We start from the raw sequence: 22,222 nt of genomic DNA, 5'->3' as shown, positions 1-22,222 counted from the left end.
GTTAGTCTTGCAGGGGAAGGGGGGTTTATCCTGCAAGAATGCATGAGTGATAGTGTGCTGCCCCGTGTCAGCAGCCGGGCTGCTTGGATCCGGATCCGCGGTGGCTCGAGGGGTGTCCGTACCCGGGGGTCTCGCAGCCACTCGAATGAAGAGGGTATTTACAGGGGGGTGGTATATTGAGAGTTCGTGATGCCACCCATGGTGTGTGGTAAGGTATAGTACTACTGCTGCGGCTGGGAGTACCTAGTGGCAATGGAGTGGGCAGCCAGGTGTTTAACCCCTCCACGGGTAGGGGGAATGCCCCGGGACTCGGTGATGGTGACAGGGATGTGCCGTTGGGGAGGTAAGGGTCGCTTGCGTACTCACACAGTCCAATAACGCTGACACCGATAACCTTAGTAAACCAAAGTTCTGGACACTGCTGCCGCTGAGGGGGAGAACGCCTGGGTCCCGTTTCTACTGGTGTTGCCTGTTGATCTGTGACCTTTCCCTTGGCACCTTGTTTACTTCTAGTTGGTCCCTGTAGCTTGAAACTAGTCGGGTCCCACTCCCCAGTGTGGCTAACTGAGGAAGCTTGCTCTCAGGGTTCACATTTGAGATTTCTTGGACAGTATTTGTGAAAAGTCCTATCCCCCTCATTGCGCTAGTACCCCGATTTTGGAGCAAGTGGAGAGCGGATCTTGAAGGCTCCGTTCTCGTCGGGCGAATTGTCAGGTTAACTGAAGCTACTCCATGACCTAGGGTCCACGTACCCCGTCGTGCCCTGGTCCCAGCCCGGTGATGGTACAAGGCTGCCGGCTGTCCTCCACGACAATGACGTGCCCCTTGTCACGATCCCCTGCGACCAGGGGTCCAGCTCCTACCAGGCCCAGACCAACGTCTGCTACCTAGTAGTTCCAAGGAGCCCAGCTCCTGACCTCCTCTCACTTTCACCTCCAACACTATACTCTCCCTTTCTCTGACTGACTCCTGACACTCCTGACCTCCCCTTAACCAACCCCCCAAGTGGGCTACCCTATTCCACTCAGGCCGTCCACTGGTGGGTGTGGTGCAGAGTGTTACTAGGATTTCAATTGGCTGGTTTTGACAACACCAATCGTTAGGGACCCGTAACCAAGGAGGAGGTGGCTATTGCACAGAAGGACAGATTGCACAATACCCTGTGATGACCTGATAGGCCAAGGTGTCACAATAGTAATGGCTGTGCCCTTTACAGGTGGACAGTTATTTCCCTGCGAAATAAAGTATTTGTGTGGGGAACAGTAAGACCTCAGCGGCATGAAAGCTGAACACAGCCCTGTAGTGCCATCCAGATGAGCAATGGCAGCATCTGCTTTCCCAATATCTCCAGTACCTCTGCACACTAAAACCTGACCTGTCAGGGCACAGTCACACCAATGGGGGCATTTTTTGCATAAGCAAATACAGATGTGTAAAAAAAAATTGGACGGCTTCTGAGTCCTATGTGTTCCACAAATACACAGACTCACAGTGGGTGCGGAAAGTATTCAGACCCCTTTTTTTTTTTAAACTTTGAATTTTTATTGAGATTTTCAATTTACGTTTTTTATACATAAAATAAAACATAAAATTCACAATTCTTATCGAACCTAGACAAACAATGACAGGACAGGTGAGGAGGGTTAGGAGGGGAGAGGAGAAATAGGAGGGAAGAGGGAAGGGTTTCAAGAGTCCATGCTCCTTCCATAGGACCCATAGGCCTCAGTCTCACAGATCCTCCTGTCCCGCAAAGTAGTCCCATGGTGCCCACACGGCCTGGAAGCGGTCAACTGTGTCATGCAATAGTGCCGTGAGATGTTCCATGCGTCTAACGTCCAGTAATCTATACTTGAGGCTCTGGAGTGAGGGTGTCCCTGGCTGCCTCCAATTCTTTGCAATTAAGCATCTGGCCGCCGTAAGGATGTGGGACAAAAGCTTAGAGGCCGTTTTTCCCAATCCCCCATTCCCAAGACCCAGAACATAGATCAGGGGATCAAGATCAACCTCTATATATAGTACTTTATGGATCAACCCTCTAACCCGCTCCCAGAAGGGGACTATCCATGGACAGGACCAGAATATGTGCAGAATGGTGCCCCTGCCTCCCCCGCATCTCCAGCAACAAGCCGGTATGGAGGGGTCTATGCCATGAAGGAAATCTGGAGTGTGGTACCAAAATAGCAAAATTTTATAGATATTTTCCTTATATAGTGTGCATATTGACGTCTTGGCGGCGTTTCCCCAGATTGCTGCCCATTCCTGAGGAATTATCCGCCTTCCCAATAGAGACTCCCATTTCCGCATGTATGGAAAAGACCCCTCGGGACCCTCCCGTGAATCAGAAAGCAAAATGTAAATTTCCGAAATCAGCCCCTTAGTATCAGTGCCCCTTCTGCAAATTTTCTCAAAATCTGTGGGAATCGAGGCCCCTGCCCTGCCAAACAAGGAGCCAGCCAAGTCTCTGATCTGCAGATATTGGAAAAACTCTCGATTAGAGAGAGAGAATTTATCTCTAAGGTACTCAAAGGAATGGATCTGCATTGTACTTCCATCTATAATGTCTGCAAATCTGAATAGACCTGCCTTGAGCCAGGGGTGCACCATGTCCGACTCCAGACTGCTTGGGAGGAAGGGTTGGTATATGAAGGACACCAGAGGGGAGCAGGGGGATGCCAAAGGAAATCTTCTAATGCAAAATGCCCAGAGGTCCCTAGTGAACTGCATCGGTCCAAGAAGAGGGGGGGGCGAATCACACCGGGCCGGGGGCCACAGGAGCGCGTTTGGATGTATAGGCGCCAGCCAAAGTTTTTCAATCTCAGTCCACCTGTTGTATGCCCAAAGGGACACCCAACAGGGGATCCTCCTAAGATGGGCCGCCCAATAGTATTTTAGGATGTCCGGGACAGAAAGCCCCCCCCTGTTTCTCAGAGCCATCAACACCTCCCTGGCCACCCTATGACGTTTGTTACACCAAATAAATCTAAGGATAGCCGCCTGAAGGGACTTCAGCTCCTTTATTGGTACCTTAACTGGGAGGGTTTCAAAGAAATATAATAATTTTGGGAGCAAGCTCATTTTAACCGCCGCAATGCGCCCCATCCACGAAAGAGGGAGGGGCAACCACTTGCTCAAAATAGTTCTCAGCTCTCGGAAAAGGGGGGGAAGTTAAGGTTATAGAGGGAATCATAAGTAGATGTGAGGTTAACCCCCAGGTACTTGACCGCATCTGTCTTCCAACGAAACTTAAAATTCAAACGCAGGTAATCCAGGGCCACCGGGTCGAGATTCAAGGGCATTGCCTCCGTTTTGCTAGAGTTGATCTTATACCCCGAAAGGCTCCCGTACCTACCCAAGGTGAACATTAAAATTGGAAGGGACACATGGATGTTAGTAAGTGTAATGAGCACATCGTCGGCAAAAAGTGAGATTTTAAACGGTTTATTCCTGACCAGGACCCCCGAGATGTCTGGGTTGCTCCTGACCGAGGCCGCGAGGGGCTCTATGCATAGCGCAAAAAGGAGGGGGGACAGGGGGCACCCCTGCCTGGTGCCATTGGAGATGAGAAAAGGCTTAGAGATGTGGAGGGGGAGTTTGATAGAGGCCGTAGGAGCGCTATACAGGGACTTCAAGGCCCGCATAAAGCCACCCGAGATCCCAAAGACCTCCATTGTCTTGAAGAGAAAAGGCCACGCAAGGCGGTCAAAAGCCTTCTCTGCATCTAGACTCAACACCAACGCCTGTTGCTTCGTCCGATTTGCCACATCCACCAGGTCTATGACCTTCCTGGTGTTGTCCCCCCCCTGACGGCAAGGGACAAAACCCACCTGGTCTTTATACACGAGTTGGGGCAACCATCGATTAAGCCTGGCCGCCAAGAGCTTGGTGAACATCTTCAAATCGGAGTTCAAAAGGGCTATTGGTCTATAATTAGCACAGTCCAATGGGTCCCTGGGTGGCTTGGGCAGGAGGATTAAATGGGAGTGTAGCATGGATGGAGGGATAGGGTCACCCTGAAGGAAAGAGTTAAACAAGGCGGCCATGTGCGGGAGGAGCTCCGCCGCAAACACCTTGTAATAAAAATAAGTAAAGCCGTCCGGGCCCGGTGACTTCCCGCCAGGCAGGGCTTCCAGAACTTGCTCCAGTTCCTCTGTAGTAATCTCTTCATTCAAAGCCGCGGCTGCTCCGCAAGGCAGTGAAGGGAGCTCAAGGGCCGAAAAATAGTCCCCAAGTGCCCCAGCCCCGCGCGAAGCCATGCCCGGGGGAACCGGAAGGTTATAAAGCTTGTTGTAGTAATTGAAAAAAATGTCAGCTATTGAAGCGGGGTGATAGTGGATAGTGCCCTTTTCGTCGCGCAGAGCCTGAGGGCATGAGAATGTAGCGCGCTCCTTAAGCTGCCTGGCGAGTAAGGTATGAGCCTTATTACTCCTTTCATAGTATCTTTGTTTGGAAAAGGTTAGCAATTTTTCTGCTCTGCCAATTGCCAAGTCTCTCAACTTTTCCCTAAGGCTGATGACTCTCCTAAGAATAGTCAGTGATGGGGCAGCCGCCAGTCTCCCCTCCTGTAGCTTAAGATGGGCCGTTATAGAGTCCCGCTGGCTTGTGGCATTCTTTTTAGCCCTGGCGCCCTCTCTAATGCATAGTCCCCTCATCACTGCCTTGTGAGCTTCCCAGAGTGTTGCCGGCGACGTGACCGTGACCGTGTTCAACTGAAAGAATTCGACCAGTTGCTTATTTAAAAAGGCCCTAGTGTCGGGATTTTTGATCAGAGATTCATTAAGGCGCCAATGCTGAGGCCTAGGTCGAGGACCATCTTTCTTGAAGTCCATTATGAGTGGGGAATGGTCTGACCACGTAATGGATCCCATTTCCACCCTCTCAAGACGCCCCAGCAGCTGTGAGTCAATGAAAAAATAGTCTATTCTGGTGTGCGTCTGATGCGGATGCGAGTAGAAGGAAAAGGCCTTCTCTCCCGGGTGGTCCACCCTCCAAGCGTCGTATAAAGCCCCTGATCTAATGAGCCTACGAAAGTCCCGGGACAAATTTTTCAAAGCACCCGATGGAGGGTGTCCACCCACAGAGAGTCTGTCGGCCACCTCCGAAAAAGGGATGTTAAAGTCTGCCCCCAACACCGTAGAGGCCGGTGCCAGTCCGCCTATCAGATCGAGTATTTTCTTAAGAAAGCGTATCTGCCCTTCATTAGGTGCATAAATGTTGGCCAGAATGTGCGGGGATCCCCCCAGTTGGCCCTCCAGAATCACATATCTACCCTCTGGATCGCAGTGAGAACCCGTAATTTGTAGAGGACAACTGGATGATATTAAAATAGCAACTCCCCCCTCTTGGAGCCCGAGTAAGCCGAGTAATGGATGGGAAAGCGGTGGGACGCAAATTTGAAAGTGTTTGATTCCACAAAATGTGTTTCTTGGATAAAGGCTATGTCTGCACCTGATGTTTTCAGTTCCTGTAGCAGCAATTTCCTCTTACGGGGTGAATTCAGACCTTTTACGTTAAGAGAGATAATGCGGGTCATATCTAAAACTTAGAAGTAAGAAAAAGCTAATGGCACACCTATACCGTCGGGGGCATGACTTCCCCTGTGAAGCCGGACAGAGGAGATGGTCCATACGACAAAGGGCCGCAGCTCCCAGGGACTCTAGAAGGGGTGGTACCTGAAAGGACACATAAGGAAAAAACATCGGGGAGGGGGGAAGACAAGGACAAACATAGAAATGAACATGAATTAAGAACATTAACCAAAATGCATAAACCTTAGGCATAGATTCCCGGGGGGTCAACCCGGAAGGGAGAGACCTAGAGGGAGGTTCCCCAACCCGTCTGAGCTAAGAGAGCCACCCACCTCACTCCCCAGTAGCCCTCCCACGGGGGTCAGTCCAGTGGGCACGGGCCCGTGCCAAAAGGAAACAAGGGGAAAAAAAACAAAACAAAAAACCTCAACCACTAACTCCAAGTAAGGGGACCGGGCTCCCGCCAACCCCCCTACCACCCACGGCATCATTGTGGCTACAGCCCCCCCCCCTTATGCAGCTCAACAGACCCAGAGGGCCGCAGATGACACAATGGACAGTCAGAGGCTTGCTGTAGAGAGAGTCACAGTATCACAAAGCATGCTCAGCCACTGGAACTCAGAGGGTATAAGAAATAGGCACCAACCAGGTTAAGAAGTGTCCTCAACGGTGAGCCGGGGAGGGGGGCGACCCGCGGCCCCTACCTCCTCTCCCCCCCAAAGCCCCACGCCCTCCACCCCTCACCTTGGACCACACGGGAGGGGGCGGCCCTTCCAACCTTTGCAAGTCCCAATCTGGGATACAGACCGCTGGAATGTCCAGTGCTTCACAGAACAGAGTGGTATCTGCTGGAGTGCGAAGGGTCGCCGATTTACCCCATCTGCGCGCTGTTAGTGCAAACGGGTAACCCCAGCGGTATGGAACCTGGTGCTCCTTCAGGCTCGTGAGGAGGGGTTTGAGGTGCCGCCTTTTCTGGAGTGTGATGCGAGAAAGATCCGGGAAAAGCTGGATTTCCTTGCCATTGAACACAGGTGCCGTGCGCCTCATTCTAGCCTTAGCCATGATCAGTTCTTTGGTGGAGAAGTCGTGAATGCAACAAATGATGTCCCGGGGTTGGGTGGATAAATTCTTCGGCTGTAAAGCCCTGTGTGCCCTGTCCAGCTTGATGATGTTAGAAGGGGGAGCGTCCAACACTTCATTAAAGATGGATTGTAGTATGGAGTTTGTGTCCTCGGGCCCATCTGACTCTGGGACCCCCCTCACACGGACATTGCAACGGCGTCCTCTGTTGTCGAGATCCTCTATGTGAGACTGCATATCCTCCATTATTTTTTGTTGCGATGTTGCCAGTTTGTGTAATTCGGATACATGGGATCTGGTGATGTCATGCTCTTCCTCCAGGGATTCAATTCTGCCAGACAATTGCTGCAAATCTCTCCTCACTTCAGCTATTTCTGACCTGCAAGTTGCTTTAACCTCACGTATAAGGCATTGAAAGTCCTCTTTAGAAGGAAGTTTACTTATGAAATCATGCATGTCCTTATAGAAGGTGTCTGGCCCTTTAAGGTGAGCACCTGCAGTAATAGACGCTGGAGTTTTAGTCTGGTGCTGGGGAAGCTGGGGAGGTTTATCTCCACACCGAGGCCCAGAGGGGGGAAGCAGGCTGCTCTGTTCCCTGATATTACCAGCTGTAGCTGCAGTCCCTTCTTCTCCTGGCAGTGGGGAGGGCTGCCCCCCGACCTCCACCTTATCTCCCACCGCCACTATGTGCTCCTGGGCCTGCTGCTGCTGTGCCTGAGGATCCGATGCAGTGCAGGGCTGCTGAGCCAAGGCATTCCCTGTTGGAACTGCTGCAGAGATTCCTCCACTTTCCCCTGTGTCCCCGCTCACCCACTCCTCCTTCTCTTGCTGCTTAGCAGGCCGGGCAAGTGCCTCCATTTCCCCTCCATGCTCTTGGAAAGATGGCGTCTGGGCCTCCCCTGGACCCTGTTCCAGGCCCAAGAAAGTATCCAGCGCCGTGGTGTGCAGCGGGGGGGCCACCGATGCCTGCTGCGACGGTTTAATCCTCCGTGGTCCCATCCTGAGAGCCGATGAGTAGGTTTGTGCTTATGATAAGTGCTGATTTAGCTGAGGGTCAACAGGAGCTCCTCTTCCCCACGTCCACTCAGCTCAGCATCCTGGACACGCCCCCTTCAGACCCCTTTTAATTTGTCACTCTTTGTTTCATTGCAGCCATTTGGTAAACTCAAAAAAGTTCATTTTTTTCCTCATTAATGTACACTCTGGGAGGATGGATAATCTCAGGTACATACTGGGTGAGAGCAAATCTTTTATCTATATGTATTTGTAATTTGTGTTGATTGCACCTTTTTGCATTAGTTTGGATATTTATGCTCCTGCACAATTTTAAATGATTTTTTTTTAAATCAGATACATTTTTATTGCATTTTAAAACTTTCATAAACATAACAACAAATTGTGAGGGTGGTCCTCACACATAGAGACAGACAGGGTAAGACAGGGAAAGTGACAGACAGGGAAAGAGATTGAGACAGACAGAGTAAGAGATAGACAGGGCAAGAGACAGACAGACAAAGAGAGAGAGACAGGGAGATATATACAGAGGGGGGAGACAGAGAATGGGAGAGAAACAGAGAGACAGTTACTATCCCGGGCAGCGCCGGGTGCTATGTTGTGAGGCGAAATTTTAACCCCGCGCGTTCCAATTTACCAATCAATTTTGCCCCTATCTACATAATGGGGAAAAAGTGAAACGAAAAGTGTTGGGGGCAAATTGACAGCTGCCAGATGTGAAAAAGGAGGACTTAAAGAATGAGAGCGATGGCGCCAAAGAGTATATACCGTACAGTTGCTAAGGTGGGACCCCGACATGGGATACTCACCACACTCGGGGATATGAACACACACACAAAATGCACATTACCACGTACTTGAGCACATATACCACCCTCAGCACACATCTCACCACACATACACCAACCTCGCCACATAATCGCCCTAAACACACACAAGTCTGGTATTATCCTTCAAAAATAAAAATCTGATTAATAAGCAGCCAAACTACAAGAACATCAAATGTACCATATAGGAAATACGGCAGCTGTCAGTCACATGACCTGTCTATATGTGTATGTGTGAGCTAATATATACTGTCAGGGGGGAGGGCTTTCTGTTGCCGGGAGATTTATCAGGCTACCAATAGCAACCAATCACAGCTTAGCTTCTATTTTGCTACAGTTAATTAATCTGAGCTCTCATTGGTTAATATAGGCAACAAAGGACATTCTCAGTATGTGTGAGGTCATAGGATGTTAAATCTGTGTGGAATATCTGTTGTGGTGTTGAAATATATGTTGTGAAATGCTTCTATTAGCTTAGTTTTTGCCTTTTAATAATTACATTTATATCTGTTTTTTGTTTTTTGTGTGCAGAATACATTTTTGTTAATACATTCTATTTTGTTAACAGCAGTTATTAACCTGGGCGAAGCTGGGTAGTACAGCTAGTAAGATATAATTGCGATAGCCGTTTTGCCTCGCTCAGAGATATTTTGATGACATATTGCAAAATAGACTCCCATTTCTCCTCCCCAATTTCTCCCAAATCTTCCACCCACCTTGCATATGCCCCAATTTGTTGCCTTCCAACGGACATGGACAGAAGTCCCCCGTAGGCCATCGATATACATGCTGCCGTCCCTCTCTGCTTCCCTAATATATTAATTACACTATCTGATTGTATAACAATTGGTGTTATTCTGTTCTGTGATTCAAACGCGTGACGTAGCTGCAGGTATTTATAAAACATACTATGTCCCAGTGGGAAGTCTTTTAGCAGTACTTCAAAAGTCTTAAATATGTTTCCATCCATCACTTGGGAGAGGTACCAGATACCAATTCTCCTCCATTGCCCAAATTCTTTAAGGGATAAAAATTCCGGAATGTTGGGGTTGTCCCACATGGGGGTATATCTAGTGAACCCGGTTACCTGTCTCATCTGTTTGATCTTACCCCATACTTTATCTATCAACTGTATAGTAGGATATAATGCAGAGTGTGGACGAAACTTTCCCGCCTCCAGACTTGCCAGCAGGGGACCTTTTCCGATCACATACTGTAATATTTTCCCCGCCTAGGTCTCCAAACCTGTCACACCATGTGTTGGCTTTGGGCAGCTAAGTAATAGCACCAAGGATTAGGTAGAGCCAGTCCCCCTTCGTCTTTTGGTCTCTGTAAATATTCTAACCTCATCCGTGGGCGCTTCCTTCCCCAGATTAAGCCTCGGAAAATAGAATTTATTTTATAAAACCTATTTTGTGGTAGCCATACCGGGGCGTTATGGAGCACATAGAGCAGTTGGGGCATTAGTATCATTTTAGCTAAGTTGACTCTCCCCACCACCGAAAGGTACAGTTTGGACCAGGCCAGAATCTTTTGTTTGAACTTAAGTAAAAGGGGGGCGAGATTAAGACGTTCATAGTCAGTTTATTGGATATCATAATTCCCAGATATTTAAACTCTGACACCACCTGAACCGGAGCACAAGTCACCACTACATTGGAAGGCGTTTTATCTAGTGGCATCAAAACCGATTTGTCCCAATTTATCATGAGCCCTGATATCCTTCCAAAGTTAGATATGACCCTCATTACCGCCTCCAAGGAACTCCCTGCATCTGCTAGAAACAATAATAAATCGTCCGCATATAAGGCCACTTTCTCCTCCACACTCCCATATCGGTAACCCACTACACCAAGATCCCGCCGCATCACTGCCGCCAGTGGTTTGATAGTGATAGCAAACAACAGGGGGAACAGTGGGCACCCCTGCCTTGTGTGCCCCTATAGAGAGAAAATCTATCTGACATGCTGCCATTTGCCCTAATTCTTGCTGTAGGAGCAGACTACAACAGCTGCACCCACCTAATATACACTTCCCCAAACCCCATTGATCGCATCGTAGCCCATAGGTACTCCCACTCTACGCTGTCAAAAGCTTTGGCCGCGTCTAGAGAGAGAATAACCCGCCTCCCCTTATTTTCCGCTGGTATCTGCATATTCAGGTACAGTCTCCTAAGGTTAGTTGCCGTGGATTTGTTGGGCATAAACCCTGATTGATCTGGGTGTATTAGGGATGTAATGACTTTGGTGAGCCTATTTGCAAGCATCTTAGCCAGGAGCTTTACATCTATCGTCAATAGTGAAATCGGTCTGTAAGAGGCTGGCAAACCCGGGTCTTTGCCTTCTTTAGGGAGTACCACAATTATTGCCTCTTGCATAGACGGCATAAGCTCTCCTCTTTCCAGACATGAATTATATACCTTAAGCAGCACTGGCAGTAAAACCTCCATATGTTGCTTATATACTTCAGCTGGAAACCCATCTACCCCCGGCGCCTTATCATTCGCCATATCACTCAGAGCTAGCTCCAACTCCTCTAAGTCAAATGGCTCGTCTAGTAACTCTCTAGATTCCCTTAAGAGGACTGGCACCTGAGCTCTGCCTAGAAATTCATCCACCTTCCCGCCTCTGGGTTCACCTTGACTGAGTATAGATCAGAGTAGAATGTTTCTAGTACTTTTAGGATCCCCGAGGTGTCCGTGACAACTGCCCCATCTACTGACTGTAACCGTGCAATATATGTCGATTCCCTCTGTGCCGCAGCTATCACTGATAATAGGTGACCGCCCCGTTCTCCATTCTCAAAGGACTGCATGGTTTGGAACATTTTCTTTCTCTCCGCTGCCTGTATGGTCAATCTATTAACCATCTTTTGAGCTGCCTTCATCCTAGCTTTTGCCGCCGGCGTGGGGTCTGATATTAAAGCATCTTCTGCCTCCCCCAATTCCTGAAACGCAAGCTGATTCTGCCTTCTTGCCTCCGACTTTACCTTAGATATACCCCTTATATACAATCCCCTCAAGTACGCCTTCATTGCCTCCTAAACCATTCCAATAGATGCTGATCCTTCATTGAACCTAAGGTATTCCCTTAAACTATCACTAATACCCCCCCCCCTTCTTCCACTAATTGTAACCAAAAGGGATTTAATTTCCATAAGGGTCTATTTTGGTTTTGTTGTTCCCCCAGGTCTATTTCTACACACAGGGGCGAATGATCTGATACCGTCCTCCACAGGTCAATCAGCGCCGTTTCTTTAAGTAAATTACCGAATGGTGTACAGTTACCCCCCCCCCATTTTTCGTACCTCATGTCTCCCTTTGTCCCAATGTGAATTCGGAATATTATTAAAATCTCCCATTATCATAAAGGGAACCCCCGGAAAGTCTGCCAATAAATTTATCAGACTGTGAAGTAGTTTGCTGCAATGTGGCGGAGGTATGTATAGGGATATAATTACTACGGCTCTTGTCCTCATCCTACAGGAAAGACATACATACCGCCCATCTTTATCCACGATGACCTTTAGGCGGGCTTTGCACGCTGCGACATCGGTAACAATGTGTTACCGATGCTGCAGCGATAGTCCCGCCCCCGTCGCATGTGCAATATCTAGTGAAAGCTGCCGTAGCGATTATTATCGCTACGGCAGTTTCACACGCACATACCTGCCGTGCGACGTCCCTCTGGCCGGCGACCCGCCTCCTTCCTAAGGGGGCGGGTCGTGCGGCGTCACAGCAACGTCACACGGCAGGCAGGCAGCCAATTGAAGTGGAGGGGCGGAGATGAGCAGGATGTAAACATCCCGCCCACCTCCGTCCTTCTCATTGCAGCCGGCGGCAGGTAAGGTGAAGTTCCTCGCTCCTGCGGCTTCACATACAGCGATGTGTGCTGCCGCAGGAGCGAGGAACAACATCGCACCTGTCGCTGCACTGGCATTATGGAAATGGAGGCTGCAGCGATGATACGATAACGACGCTTTTGCGCTCGTTCATCGTATCAAAAAGGTTTTACACGTTGCGATATCGACTGCGATGTCGCAACGTGCAAAGCCGCCCTTAGAGATTCAAACCGTGCGCCTGAGCAGACTAGTATACTGGCCCCTCTGGAGTATACAGAATATGTAGAATGATAGCCCACCCTGAGCCACCTTCTATCCAGTAGATGCAGCTTCTCCGGTATCATGTGTGTTTCCTGCAAGCAAATTAGGTCAGGTTTTTATGTGCGTAAAAATTGAAATACTGCTTGCCTTTTGATGCTAGAGGCTAAGCCCCTAACATTCCAACTAATTAGCTTAATGCGTCCCGCCATATGATTAATTGACAAATTCTCGTTCTCCCAGAGCTCCTTAATAGGCCCACCCTCCCCCTACCCCCCCAATATAAACAACACCCACAACAATAAACATAGTAACACATCATTGCCACCAGTCCCCTTTGTATCAGGGACGGAGGGCATATGTTGGCCTTGGCAAGTCTGCCAGATACTGCGTCCATCTTTTGTCATTTTGTCATGTTTCCTCTTTTACGACGGACAGGGCCCTATCAACCATCAATAACACCAGAAACAGGACCTCCAGAAGGAGGGGCGGACCCCGCCTGTTTGTCGTGCACGGTATCCGGCTGTCCATCTGATTAGTATTGCAGTCCTGCCATATTCTCGCAATGCCCCTTTTTTTTTTTTTTTTTTTAATATTAAGGGGGAAGAACGAAAGCAAGTTACGGGAAACAAGGGGGGGAAAAAAAAAAGGGAGAAAGAAAGGGGGAGGGGAAGTGGGTAAAACAAAGAAGAGAGAGAAAAGTAGTATAAGAAGAAGACAGAGGGTGGAATAAGAGGAGCGAGAGGGGAGAAAAAGAGAAAAAAAGAGCGGGGGGGGGGGGAATAAAAATTAATTCAGTATTTATGCATTGTCCAGTATGAGTTGGAAAGTCCCTTTCCATAGCCAGGATTCCATTTCCTCCCATCCTCAGTGGTGTTTAGAGGAAAGGGGTCTGCAGAGTCCATTAAATGTAGATTTAAATTTAGATTGCTGAGGTAAACAAAAAAAAAAAAGTTTTTTTAAAATTTTCAAACAGGAACTCCTCCCCGGCAACCATAGCATAGTATTTTTCCTCTACACCACTGCATGCGATGAGAGGTAGGGTGTCCCCAAAAGTCAGTCTCCAGCTTCCCCTTCACGACCCTCACGCCGCAAGCATTGTTCATTGCTATCCAGCCATCTTAGCGCTTCCTTAGTATCCAGGAAAAAGTGCACTATTCCTCCAGCTACCACTCTGAGTTTTGCCGGGTACATCATGGAGTATACCAGATTCAGTTGTCTCAGCCTTCTCTTGATGTCAATGAACTTGGCTCTTTGCTTTTGCACTTCTTTGGAGTAATCTGGAAAAATTGATATCTTGGAGCCATTGATGATCAGGTCCGGGTGTCCTCTGGCATGCTTCAGGATATTATCCCTGTCTCTGTAGTGCAGTATTTTGGCCAGGACAGGTCGCGGTGGGTGTCCAGGAGGCAGGGGGCGGGTGGGAACCCTATGGGCTCTTTCCACCGCATATAGAGGGGTGAGATACTCAGATCCAATTTTACTTTTCAGCCATTCCTCAAAAAATTCAGTTGGGGGATGTACCTTCTACTTTCTCTGGAACACCAATTTTTCTCAGGTTGTTACGCCTTGATCTATTTTCAAGGTCATCCGTTTTTACTAGGAGTGTGTAATACTATTGTATGAACTGAGGATTTCGATTGCGTTAGGGCAATGACAACCAGAGATGGGTTCTTGGTGCAAAGACGTTTATAATATGCAACCAACAATATGTACACAGAACAGAACATAAACACAGTAGAACATAAACACAGTAAATACCTGCCAGGTTCGGAGCAAAGGGGAATTCCCAGGGCCGCGCACCGGACTCTCCCAGGGAGACCACCAGGAGCGAACCCCTATACAGGGGCTGTCTGGCGATCACCCCAGAAGGCCTAAATGCGCAGCAGCCAGAACACGAAAGGGCAACAGGTATAGTCCAAAAAATGTCCGTACGTGATGTGAGTCCTAAGGTGGATATGAAACGGAAGGAACCGGGCAGAAGTGCCGACCAGAGACGGCAGACGGAGTCCGGGCACAGCTTGATGAGACCAGGTGAAGTCCAGAGCCGGTGTCGGGTGTTTCAACAGGATCCAAATAGCAATCAGGTACCAAGAGCAGCAGGGCAGGAGTAGACAGGAAGCAGTATACTCAAGCAACTAGACTAAGCTTAGGGGCGGGCTTTTAAACAGATGAACAGGAAGTAGGGCAACAGAACAGAAAACTCCATGTTAACAAAGGGCAAGATCCTTCAGAAGCAAACTGGAAATCCCGGAACTCTGACAGTACTCCCCCCCCCCCCCCCCAGAAACGGCCTCAGGACGAACCAGGGCCAGGCTTGTCTGGGTACCTCCGATGAAACTGAGCAACCTTCCGGGGCGCTCGGATGTTACCCACAGGTTCCGAGGAATCGTCCTCGGGGGAGTACCCCTGCCAATGAACCAGATACTGAAGCCGATGCCGATGGAGCCGGGAGTTAATAATGTCCTCAACCACATACTGCTCCTGGCCATCAACCATCACCGGTGGAGGAGGCACGATACGTCCCTGAAACGAATTAGGGGAAACCGGTTTCAGCAGGGAAACGTGAAAGACCGGGTGTACCTTCAAATTCCGTGGTAGCTTCAGCCGACAGGCCACAGAGCTCACTATCCCGGTGATCTTGAACGGACCAATGAATTTCTGCCCCAGCTTCTGCAAAGGAACACCCAGTTTTAGATTCTTGGTGGATAACCACACCGAGTCCCCTACCTTATACATGGGTGCCTGTTTCCGGCGAGTGTCTGACGACTTTTTGTAACGCTCCTGAGCCGAATCCAAAGAGTTCTTTAAAACCTCCAGATTTTGCTGTAGCTCCGTCAATCTGTCCTCCACTGCGGGCACCGAAACTGCTACCGGTGACCTAGGCAAAATACTCGGATGATAACCCAAGTTAGCGAAAAAGGGCGTTACCTTAGTGGATCTGCTCTGAGTGTTGTTATACGAGAACTCCGCCAAAGGAAGCAGCTTCAACCAATCGTCCTGCAGATGGCTGACATAACATCGCAGGTACTGCTCCAGGGTTTGATTAGTCCGTTCTGTTTGCCCATTTGTCTGGGGATGGTATGCAGAAGACAAACAGACATCAATATGGAGTGCCGAACAAAACCCTTTCCAGAACTTAGAAGTGAACTGCACGCCCCGGTCAGAGATGATCTCATCCGGTACCCCATGCAACCGAAATATATTCTGGATAACCAAATCCACTGTCTCTGCGGCTGAGGGAAGACCAGTACATGGAATAAAGTGAGCAGCCTTTGTCAACCGATCCACTACCACCAAAATGGTATTGTTACCGCCCGAGACGGGCAACTCCACAATAAAATCCATTGAGATAGATCCCCAAGGGCGAGATGGCACGGGTAACGGTTGAAGGAGTCCCGTAGGAGCCACACGAGGGACCTTGCACCGGGCACAAACCACACGAGTGGACATAGTCTTTTACATCCTTTAAACAGGTAGGCCACCAGAAAAAACGACTCAGAAATTCCTGCGTCTTCTGTACCCCCCTATGACCTGCCAACACTGAGTCATGGACCAACTTGAGAACCCGAAGTCTTACAGCCTCCGGGACATAAATATGTCGCTCTCTCAACCACACACCATTCCAAAGGACAACAGTCACATCATTCGGGGGGCAGCAAGAAATACGTCACCATCATAGGCCAGCTTGATGTCCTTCCACAAGTCCTGGTCCCGGATTACTCCAACAAAATTGGCATCTGATAAAACGGTCTGAGACGAGGTTCCAGGCACGGAGTCCATAGCGTGGATTCGGGATAAGGCATCGGCTTTCCCATAACGTGACCCTGGACGGTACATGACGATAAAATTGAACTGGTTAAGGAACAGGCTCCAACGGGCTTGCCGTGGAGACAGGCACCTGGCAGATTTAAGGAATTCCAGGTTACGATGGTCTGTGAGAACTACTACTTGTTGCTCAGCTTCCTGTAAGTGGTGTCTCCATTCCTTAAAAGCAGAAATAATCACTAACAATTCCTTGTCCGCAATGTCATAGTTCTTTTCTGCAGGGGACAACCGGCAAGAAAAGAAGGCACACGGATGCAAGAGACTCTTGTCCCCAGTCCTCTGTGAAAGGATAGCCCCTAATGCATAATCGGAAGCATCAACTTCCACAATAAAAGGGAGTGCGGGATTCGGGTGCATTAGTATTGGCGCTGAGGTAAAACAAACCTTGAGACAATTGAAAGCTTCCTGGGCCTGGGCGGACCACATGAACTTCTGCCCCTTTTTGGTTAACAGGGTGATAGGACGGACGATCTCTGAAAAGTTGCGGATAAAGAGTCTGTAAAAATTAGCAAAACCGACAAAGCGTTGTACCTCCTTGATGTTTCCTGGTTCCGGCCAGTCTAGAATTGCCCGTATTTTGCCAAACTCCATGTTGAGTCCCTGAGGAGAGATGACATATCCGAAAAATTGTATCTTTGAGCAATGGAATTCGCACTTCTCCAGTTTAATATACTGGTGGTTATCCCTCAGACGGGTAAGTACGGTCTTGACGTGCTCCTGGTGTTCCTGTAGGGAATCAGAAAAGATCAAGATATCATCTAGGTAAATCACCATGAACTGGTCCATTATATCCCTAAAAATATCGTTGACTAGGTGTTGGAAAGCCGCAGGAGCGTTACAGAGTCCGAAGGGCATCACTAGATACTCATAATGTCCATACCGACATCTGAACGCTGTTTTCCACGCGTCCCCGGGACGTATGCGGAGTAGATTATATGCCCCACGGAGATCCAATTTAGTAAATATTTTGGCCTGTTGTACTATCTCCAATAGTTCGGGAATCAACGGCAACGGATACTGGTTCCGGATGGTTATCTTATTAATTTCCCGGTAGTCGATGCAAGGTCTCAGAGTCCCCTCTTTCTTCTTCACGAAAAAGATGGGTGCCCCCGCTGGTGAGGTAGAAGGTCGAATAAATCCCTTGGCTAGGTTTTCATCGATATAGTCTTTTAGTGCTTGTAACTCTGGTGCCGCCAATGGGTAGACATGACCAAACGGGATCTCTGCCCCTGGGAGTAATTCTATGGGACAATCATACGGTCTATGCGGGGGAAGCCGATCTGCTTTTTTTTTGTCGCATATATCTGCGAATTCATTTTAAACCGGGGGTAGAACAGGTACCTGTACAGTGCCCTCCGCGTTCTGTGTTACTGGAACCGGTACAGTTGGACTAATGGTCGGACCACTCTGGGGTAGGAAGGATATTTCTTTAGTCTCCCAATCGATGACTGGATTTGTAGACCGCAGGCAAGGAATTCCTAAAATTATCGGAAAATGGGGAGAAGAAATCAACATGAAAAGGGTCTCCTGCTGACCTGGTTTCATCACACATTCAAGGGGTACTGTCTCCCGATCAACTGGTCCGGAAACTAATGGAGAACCGTCTACCGTCTCCATGGTAACCGGTGAGGATCTTTGTTGAGTCTGGATACCGTGTTTCCTGGCAAAAGAAGAGATCATGAAATTTCCCCCTGCCCCAGAGTCTATCATAGCAGATGTAGGAATTAACTGTCCCTCCCACCGAATCTGAATGGGAAGCGAGCAATGGGTGTATTTCCCTTCCGGGTGCTTAGGTGAAGTTGACATCACTGTCGAGGGAACTACCGCATCCAGGTGTATACTGGTTTCAGAGACGTCGGACTCTGCGTCAGTGTTGTCACACTCTGCCACTGCTGCTAGTACCTTATTCGGGCGATTGGGACGTTTTGGGCAATCAGAAAATGGTCCGATTGACCACAATAGAAACACAAACGCTCACGGAGCCGATGTTCACGACGTTCGTTGGTCTCTCGCCTTTGCAGAGAGTCCACTTGCATAGGAACATCCTCGGCCTCCCGTGGCGTCTTGTGAGCGGGTTCCCTAGAAGGGAAAGCAAAGTCGGTTACCCGGTTTACAGCTGCCCATTTTTCCTGTCTACGTTCTGTCAAGCGGGTATCGATACGCACACAGTGATGGAGAAACAGTTCAAAATCCCGTGGAGATTCAGCACGAGCTAACTCGTCCTTGATGGTACCGGACAGACCCTTTCTGAAAACTGACAATAGCGCATTGTTTCCCCAGTCGGTGTCTACCACTAACCTCTTGAACTCGGTGGCGTATTCGATGACAGACCGCTTTCCCTGACGTAAGGAAAGTAGAGCCGATTCAGCGGTAGCACAGCGATTAGGATCATCAAACATTTGTGCCATGGCTGTTAAAAAATCATCCAGGTTATTTAAACGGATATCACGATTCTCTATCGTAGGATTAGCCCAAGCCAGTGCTTGTGATGTTAACAACATGATTATACATAATACCTTTGACCGGTAATAATCAGCATGTACATCAAAAAACAGTATACACTGAATAACAAACCCCCGGAACTGACTTCGATCACCACTGAAACGAAATGGGGGTAACCTAGGCATACCGGGAGCTGATATGGACATAGTGGGGGCGGCTTCCTGAGCCTCCACTCTGGCTTGCAAATCCTGAATAGCCTGCCAAGTACCTGGTGATTGTGACACAGCTGTACCTCCACCTCTCTAAGTTTAGTTTGCACCGCCTCCATCTCCTGCTGCAAGGAGTTAATCATGGAGAAAAGTTGATCTACTCGTGTCTCCTTCATTGCCCCAGCAAAATCCTCTTAGTAGGGCTTGAGTATAATGTAATACTATTGTATGAACTGAGGATTTCAATTGCGTTAGGGCAATGACAACCAGAGACGAGTTCTTGGTGCAAAGACGTTTATAATATGCAAACAACAATATGTACACAGAACAGAACATAAACACAGTAGAACATAAACACAGTAAATACCTGCCAGGTTCGGAGCAAAGGGGAATTCCCGGGACCACGCACTGGACTCCCCCAGGGAGACCACCAGGAGCGAACCCCTATACAGGGGCTGTCTGGCGATCACCCCAGAAGGCCTAAATGCGCAGCAGCCGGGACACGAAAGGGCAACAGGTATAGTCCAAAAAATGTCCGTACGTGATGTGAGTCCTAAGGTGGATATGAAACGGAAGGAACCGGGCAGAAGTGCCGACCAGAGACGGCAGACGGAGTCCGGGCACAGCTTGATGAGACCAGGTGAAGTCCAGAGCCGGTGTCGGGTGTTTCAACAGGATCCAAATAGCAATCAGGTACCAAGAGCAGCAGGGCAGGAGTAGACCGGAAGCAGTATACTCAAGCAACTAGACTAAGCTTAGGGGCGGGCTTTTAAACAGATGAACAGGAAGTAGGGCAACAGAACAGAAAACTCCATGTTAACAAAGGGCAAGATCCTTCAGAAGAAAACTGGAAATCCCGGAACTCTGACAGAGTGCTGCTATTTGCTGTGCTGCACGCTGCCTGTCTGTCAGATCCTGCCATGCTCCTCCATGATACTGACTCTCTGCTCAACTTCTACTGTTCTCTCACTTCATGAAGCTTGTGTCGCATGGATGCCATGTCTTCTCTCAGGCTCCCCAGCTGCAGGGTCACCTCAGTAATAGATGTTCTGCATAGCATTACTGCTGTGAGGATGTCTCTCAGTGTGGGCTCTTCAGGGATATTCTGTCAGCTCCCCTAGCTGTCCTGCCTGAGATCTGGGATTTGTCTCTGCCATGCAGGCCTGAGCTCCCTCCTTGCTCTCACCCCTCCCTCCTCCTTCACTCAGCACCATGCTGTATGCAAGTCCCATATTCATCTTTATCTCACCTCTCACTGTCTCTCTGTGATGGGCACCGCTCTCCTGCCTGGCAAAATGCTCCAGCCGTGTTGCAGCCTGTCTTCTGGTCTCCTCAGCGTCTGCACCATTATCTTTTCTCTGCTCCATGCTGCCCACGGCACCATCTTGATTCTGCTCCTCCACTTCTCCCACCTGCTTTTTCGGCCCCCTCCTTGTCATATCTGTGCCAGTAAGCAATGCAATCATGTCAGGGGGGTCAGAGGGTCGTCCAGCTGCAGCCTGTGACTTCTGAGAGTGTTTTTTTGGGTTTCTTCCCTAGGGATTTTCTAGATGCTTGGCAGGAGCTACAGGATCTGCTTCCACTCACATACTGAGCTAGGCCACGCCCCCCCAATTTTAAATGATTTAATGAGTTAAAAATATTTCAATTGAATTGTAAGGAATACCTGCTCTTATATCTGGTTTTACACTAGAGGAGATTGGCTTTATATTGGCGCAGTGGAATAAACATTAATTTTTAAAGGGAACCAATCACCAGGATTTTCCTATATAAGCTAAAGCCAGTGCTATACTGACACTATCAGGCTGCTTATCTACATACCTGCAGTGGTCAGCTCGGATGTTTAGGTTTTGAAATCCAAGAAAGTAAAGTTTGTAAAATGAGCTGCTTGTTGAGTGACAGTTGCACTGGAGCAGATCATATATTCATAGTTATCCCCTCCACCTGTCAGAATTAGCATAAGCATTATACAAACGACTCACTTCATCTAGCAGGACCTGTGGTGAGGTCATACTCATGTGACCAGAAGGGGCGGGGCCTCAGCCACCAAAGCTGGATACCAGGTCACATGGGTATGACCTCACACAGGTCTTGCTAGACAAAGTGAGTCGTTTGTATAATACTTATGCTAGTTTTAACAGGGGGAGGGGATAACTATGAATACACCCCCAGATATTATCTGATTCTCAGCTGCTGTCACTCAAGAAGCTGCTCATTTTACAAACTTCACTTTCTTGGATTTCAAAAAAACCTAAACATCCGGGCTGACCACTAATAGTATGTAGATAAGCAGCCTGATAGTGCCAGTATAGCACTGGCTTTAGGTTATATAGGAAAATCCTGGTGATTGGTTCCCTTTAAGTTCCCGTAGTTATGGAGTTCTTTTATAATAGAAGCGGGACTCTGGGCTTAATACCCCCAAGTGGGGGAGTGCAGGGTGGAACATAGCCCCCCTTGCATAATCTAATATATAAAGCTGAATGTGTGTGTGTATGTGTGTGTGTATGTCCAGGATTGGCATCCGCACCGTCGCAGCTACAGCCACAAAATTTTGCACACTCACACGTATGGACCCCAAGAGCGTCATAGGCTATGTTTCGAGGGGAAATTTTAACCCCGCGCTTTACAGTTATTCAACAAAAAACCTGCCTCCATTAAAGCGAATGGAGCTGGGAGCCACAATGCAGCCAGAACTTCAGAAGAATGCACAGCCACGCCCTTATATGGAATGTTGGCGTGTCACAATGCAGCCAGGGAAAGAGACAGACACAGACAGGGAAAGAGGCAGACACAGACAGAGTAAGAGACAGACACAAAGAGACAGACACAGACAAAGAGACAGACTGACAGGGAAAGAGACAGACAGGGAAAGTGACAGACAGGGAAAGTGACAGACAGGGAAAAGGGAAAGAGATTGAGACAGACGGAGAAAGAGATAGACAGGGCAAGAGACAGACAGACAAAGAGAGAGAGACAGAGAGGTATATACAGAGGGGGGGAGACAGACAGAGAATGGGAGAGAAACAGAGAGACAGTTACTATCCCGGGCAGCGCCGGGTGCTATGTTGTGAGGCGAAATTTTAACCCCGCGCGTTCCAATTTACCAATCAATTTTGCCCCTATCTACATAATGGGGAATAAGTGAAACGAAAAGTGTTGGGGGCAAATTGACAGCTGCCAGATGTGAACAAGGGGGACT

At 48.7% G+C, this 22,222-nt stretch overlaps 1 protein-coding gene across 1 annotated transcript in view; it reads right to left on the bottom strand.

Annotated features, from left to right (window-relative positions):
- Positions 1–22,222, bottom strand: part of POR (cytochrome p450 oxidoreductase) — a 438,013-nt gene that overhangs the window by 89,722 nt on the left and 326,069 nt on the right. The window lies entirely within an intron of this gene.

Source organism: Anomaloglossus baeobatrachus, chromosome 2, assembly GCF_048569485.1.
Source record: "Anomaloglossus baeobatrachus isolate aAnoBae1 chromosome 2, aAnoBae1.hap1, whole genome shotgun sequence".
NCBI classification, from domain to species: domain Eukaryota; kingdom Metazoa; phylum Chordata; class Amphibia; order Anura; family Aromobatidae; genus Anomaloglossus; species Anomaloglossus baeobatrachus.
The sequence above is the reverse complement of the archived record's forward strand: the minus strand, read 5'-3'. Positions and strand labels throughout refer to the sequence as shown.